Source organism: Pygoscelis adeliae, unplaced genomic scaffold (genome assembly GCF_000699105.1).
Source record: "Pygoscelis adeliae isolate BGI_AS28 unplaced genomic scaffold, ASM69910v1 Scaffold54, whole genome shotgun sequence".
Taxonomy (NCBI): domain Eukaryota; kingdom Metazoa; phylum Chordata; class Aves; order Sphenisciformes; family Spheniscidae; genus Pygoscelis; species Pygoscelis adeliae.
The window spans coordinates 2710578-2717060 of NW_008824982.1; positions in this window are offsets into that span (position 1 = coordinate 2710578).

Below are 6483 nucleotides of genomic sequence, written 5' to 3' on the forward strand. Positions count from 1 at the left end.
ATGTGAGGAATGGGAGTATTGCTATATCTGACTTCCACAGAGATTAGCTACCTTCCCTCTCTCAAATAAACAAAAAAACCCCTCCCCCCTCAATTGTCTGTTACCTAAGTAACAAGAAACATGTCTTTTCCTTGTTCATCATAAGGTAGCATTGTTAGGTGAAGCGGAATCCAAATATCCAGGTTACATTTGCTTCAGAAAACCTTTCACCAGGTATGAATTTGAGCAATAGTCTGAACTGTCCGGGTAGCTCAGGAAGGGGAAGAACCACAAGTCATCAAAGAGGAAAATCTTTAAGGCACCAGGGATATAAAATGGGACTTTATAGCCAAATGCCCACTTCAAAAAGTGTCTATGAATTTAAAATATACAAGTACAGTTATAATTATTTCCAAGACCCACAAAATCATCTCAAGCACAAACCTTTATACTAGAGGCCAAATCCCCCTGATGAAGAAAACACTTGTGTCCCAGTCTGGATTGGTTTACGGTGGCACAACGGCTGAACGTTCTGCACTGCTGAATCTGGCCGCACGGCCCCTTCACCCCACAGGCAACAACTGCCAACAGCTCCTTGGCAGCTGTGGTTTGTGCCAGTGGTACCAGAGCTGCACAGTTTCCTCAGGCCTTGGGAATGCAGCCGGGAACTTCCAAAAGTCCCCTGTGCCCTTGCCTGGCCTTCCGAGGGACGCAGCTGAGGATCTTCTACTCTGTGTCTTTGGGGTAATACTTTTATTTTCATTTAAACTGTGAATTTGGAAGAAGAAATGGTTTAACTGTCCCTTAAGAATCATCATTCCTCTGCATTTGGTCTGTCTGTGTTCCGCTCTTTCAGGGAGACAGGGGGAGGAGTAAGGAAGATGTAAAAATCCTTTTCAGTAAATGCTTTGCAGACAAATATTCTTTATGGTTTGCATTAGGAAGTTAACTTTGGACATATGTTGGAGCTTGGACAGGAATCTAATGTGATTGACAGTGACAAATGGTGACATACTATTCAAGGAAAATTAGTATATATCCGCTATGAGGAGTGGTAAAGATGTTAATGCTTAAGCTTCTTTCTCCTTTTAAAAGATGCTTTATTTTTTCGGCATACTTTTTTCAGTGCAGTTGCAGCTGTCAGCACTGACAAGATTGAATTTACTAATTCATATCTTCCGCTTGCACTCTGTAAAGAAGCTAAATTGCCTAATGAAAAAGCTCCCCGTTTAGATTTTCTTTTTAAATAGTGATAACAATAATAATAATAAAGTGGGTTCTTCATCTGCAATTCTGACTTTGATCTGTCCAAGACTGTGGCTAGAATGAGGGAGAAAGAAAGAGGAAACACAAAGAAAAATTATAGCTATTGTTGAGACAAATATATTTTTTTATAAATCTGGTTTCTGTCATGTAATTTCTTTCTTATAGCTGATAATTGCTGAAATATTTTGCCTGCTTTATATTTTTTTCTCCTTTCTTCTCTATCTGTCTCTCTGTATATTTGTGACAAATAACAGATGCCAATTTTTCTTGAGTATTTTGCATCATAGGTTTATGTGTTACTGGGTGGGTGACTGACTTTGTGGCACAAAAAGGGTTCATTCCAGCTGTGGATTTTTATATTTCGGGAGTCAAATAATGATTTACCCACTGCCAGGAGCTGATATCTATCCCATCTGTGGAAATGTATAACTCAAGCAGGTCCTAATGTCCCAGGGCAAACAGGGACCTGGGAATAACAGAAAAACCTGCTGTTAAAGAAAACCCACAGGAGACACACACTGTCTGCAGGACCACTCTTAGAGATGCAACTGTATCACTCACATGTGGACGTCCAGGACAAAAAGGCCTGCTTAAACTTGCAACAAAGGCGTAGGAGGTATAACCTTCTATTGTCCGAGCCTATTTCCACACTACTGTTGCATTTCCAAACAAATGGTGCTTAGCTTGGAACTGGCTTTTACTTCACTGTGCCTAGATCATGAGTGTCTGCTCTCAGAACAGCTAGGAAAGAGCCGAAATCCAGATGGGCCTCCCGAGGTTTTGACTGGAGTTATTGACTAGGGGAATCCTTTGCTAATGTGACTATGGGAAGTCCGGTCAAGCCTGCGTGTCTAAAAGCACGTGGTACATAACGTAAAATATCAAGCAGAAGAATAAGCCATTAAATGGAAAAGAAGGTGAGATTTCCCCTTGGTTGTGAAGGTCAGGCTGAGCAGATAGTCTCGAGCATCCCAAAAAGGGTTCATGTTAGTGAAGATACTTGAGTGTTAGTTTTACCCCATATTTTTTCCCAAGTACTTGGCATGAGAACATATATTTTTCTTTGCCTTTTCACATCAGACTTTTGTCCAAAATTGTCTTTTCATCTGTTTTTGGCAGTGTGCTCAACTATGATCAGATCTGGAAAAAGAGAAATATTTTATATGCTGATTTCTATTGAAAATTTTTTTAAGAGTAAGGTCTGAATACAAACTTGAAAAGTATCAGTGGAAATTTGGAGCTGGGTCTGAAATTTGAAGTTCAGGAACAATTTAGTTCTTTTGCTACATATATTTGTGTGATATGTTTCTGAGTCTTGTCGTTTCAGCATAGCAACTTGGTTTAACATAAAATTTTGAAAAAGCAGTCATTTAAAAAAAAAAAAATAATTCCTGTTCTCAAGGAAAAAATCATCAAAAGTGAAGTCATCTTGCTTTGAAAGAACATTTTTGACCAGCCAGCACACCAAGCTCATTAGGATATTAGAACAGTTCTCAATCAATATTTCTGACAGGGGTAATTCATGTTATGTCAGAGCCAACCCCCATCTCTACTAACTGGTTCGCTACTTTTTATGTTCTGTACACCATCAACCTTGGACGCAGCTTGTCCTGAAGAAAAGGACAATTAAAGTGGACTTTTTGTCATTGCTTCTTAAAAAGGGTCAGTTCCAGATATCCATTCTTCACTATCATGGAGGTTGTCTTATCTGTGAGACAGCTTCTGAGAAATTTCCCAGATGTGAAAGTAAAGCCACAAGGGTGCTAATAAAACAATACTCATTAAGAACAGCAAGAATAAAGTAGATCAAAGGAAAAGAAAGTGTGTAATATGGATCTGCTAAAGCTCATCCAAATGCAGTCCACCTTGGCATGCTGCAATAGATGCCCTCCCTGAACCTAGCTCATAGTAATACTTGGTACAGTTAGAGCAAAGAACACTGAAAAAACCCACTCTCCTAAACAAGGGGGCTACTTTAGCCTGATCTCCCTCTACTGACCGTCTACTCAGTCAGCTTGCAAGAAGACGAAGTAGGATATCTTGTAACATCCTTGTTTCCTGGAAGTAGTTTTATAATCAGTGGGCCTTTTTGGATGTAAGAAATGTTTATTATTCAGTCACACACCTAGACTGAGGTTACATCAGCAGGTTTGCAGTACGATCTCTAATCAGGAGTATTGTCTATGGTAAAGTAGAATACTCAGTATCATAGATATTTTCTTTTGTACCTGCTGAGTTTCTATCATATACCTTTGGAGTAATTTCTTTTTGCGAAACCTAACCTACCGGATGCCCCTTAATGAGCTCAGAGTGCCAAGATGATGTGACCCCAGTGTGCCTGTCAGCTGTCCCCAGGCAGAGGCTGATTTGCATTCAGACCAGTCTGCCTACAGAGACAGGGCTTCTTAACTGACTGTCATTTGTTCACTAAATGTAGGACAGACCTACTACGGAGTTCAACTAACTGTCTCCTATATATTAAAGAAGAAATTGTTTAAAGGTACTATGTATGTAACTCTCTAATTGAAAAATGATGCAGACTGATTTATGAGAATGTTTAAACATATACCAAGCTTTAACCTAGATCAGATATGATACCTAGGTCTTGCTTAGTTCTGTACTTTGGGTGTATTTTAGTATATCCAAAATAAGTCTGTACTTTGGTCATGTTGATTCCAAAAATCTTGCAACTGTTATTCATTAAATATCAATTACAAATGGAAAACAATTACTTTACAGTTGTGTAATGGTCTATAGAAGGTCACAACTACATCTCTGACTGATCAGGACTTCAAGGGCATCAGAATATAAATGTGTGCTCCTATTCATACTGAGAAACACTGAGACTGAATGAAAATCTCATCTATAAGTAACAGTATTCCTAAACAAAATCAAACAAAAAAGGAGTGAAAATGTCTGTTTCAGTGGAAACCATCTGATGCCTTAAACAAATATTAGTATTTTTCTTCATATGCACATCAAAGCTCAGTGACAGACATCACTCTAATCCTATATTTGCTTCTGCATGTGTCCTTACTATTCACTGGATTCAGTACCATTCACCCTCTCCCCAGCATTATACTTCCCTCTTATATTTAGTTCTTATCAGTTGATTACTGGCTGTTTCTGATAACAACGTACTCCCAGGATTCATCAGATATATCAGAGTTAAGGTTAAGTTTCCTTTCCTTTGACCCTGCTGTGCTGCTGAGCATGCACTGAGATACAAAGCCCTTTTCTCTTGCTTAGTTTGATTTTGTAGGACTGAACTTTGAGAATTCCTCAGTAATGTGTTAGCAGAGAAGCTCAAATATCGTTCTGCATTTGCTTGTTGACTGAAGGTTTTACTCAATTCCTCAAATATTTCCTTGGATCAGTAGGAAAGTCTCTCCTCTCATTACCTAGTAATTCAATGTGATCTATTGTCTTTCCTATTCCCTTTTTAATAATATCATCAAGGCAACCCAGAAATCAGCTCATAAAGTATTCGTACACTCCTACTTTGATTTTATGAACAACATAACTTTTCATCTAAAAGCAGAAGTTTGTATTAGAGTCTGTCAAACAGTAAACCTCTGACATTTTCCTAAAATAAAATGTTCAAATAATTGCTTTTCTTTGATTCATCAGTTAGGATTCTCACTGAAATACACGTTATCTGAGATCAAGGCACATGGTTACACACAGACATCTGTAGCAGCATATAGTACTTCCTTCTCCCCTCTTTGTAAGATTGTTACTTCTTCCCTATCCAGGCAACTATAGAGCAAAGAGAACCTTTATTTTAGTTTCTTTAACACAGACTTGTATATCTCAGGAATCTGGTGTGAGGAGGGACACTTAACCTGCTGCTACAACTCGCTCCATCACCACTGAATGTGAGATCTGGTCCCAGGACAGTTCATTTAACATGTAACCCCTGTGAGTGAGAAGGGAGTACCTACTGCTAACTCGAGCCAAGAGCATTTTTACATTGTGCCTGACACCCAATGGGAAGAAAATGAGGAGAAATTGTGTGTGTCCAGGTTTGGATATCACTTGCAAGAAGCAAAGTAGTTTTAAATTTTTCAGTTTTGTTATTGTTCGAAATATGAACAAGGAGAGAGAAAAGACATTTTGCAAGAGAAGATTTCCTATCAGGTTAGACAAGGAAGGCTCCCACCAAAATGCATTCTGGGTCAGGTTCAATATATAAGCTAGGGCGGGGAACTAATGTTTACTTTGTTGGATGAAGAGCTGTATAGATTTTGTGTTGGCCTTCTGCATAATGTGAATTTCACAGATTAGTGTAGAAGAAACTCCTAAATTTGAGCCAGGCACTAAACTTCAGATTTTAACAAAACTTCTAAGCAGCCCTAAACAAAATTTTGAGAATTTCCCTTGCTTAGACTCCTAAAGAAGAAATATGATATTCTGTATAATTTTCAGATCGTAATGTTTGTTTTTCAAAATAAATGCACATGCACATACACAGAAGCAGAATTTGGTTTACCTTAGTTCTGTGTATTTTTGCAAAGGCCATGATTATCTCCAGTAGATATGACATCCCACTCCCTTGACTTTGCCCCCCGTAAAGGAAGCAACTGTGTAACTTCCAGTACAGTTGCCTAGAGCTATACTTGTAAGATATTTGTCCATATGACAGCTTTAAGCTGCTTCCCAGAATGAATGTTTTGCATATACAGGGGATGCAGAGACAACCAAGCAGTTCTCTTTCTGGCCACTGGGCTGATGTTGTGGAAAATTGATTTCCAGTTGGATTCTCTCACTTCCTCTGCTCTTATATTTTGATTTCAGAATATTAGCCCATGATTGAAGGTGAGCATAAATAGAAGCAAAGGAAGTAAGGCATGGAGGCGAAAAGGCAGGTGGTAGGATCTGAAATGGAAACAGTGGGAGACAGACAACCATACACATACAGTTATACAAGCAGGTATGTCTGGGTATAGTCCACAATCTCAGGATCTTGCTACATAAAACAAGAACAAAATTCAGTGTCGTGGTTTAACCCCAGCTGGCAACTAAGCACCACGCAGCCGCTCGCTCACTCCTCCCACAGAGGGATGGGGGAGAAATACCAGCTACTATGAAGAAAATTAACTCTACCCCAGCCAAAACCAGCACATTCTCCACCCCTTACTCCATAGCATTTACATCATGCTCAAGTCTCACGCTATCCAATGCACCCTCATTAACCAACCCCCCCCCGCCCCTTCCCATCCTTTGATACAATACACC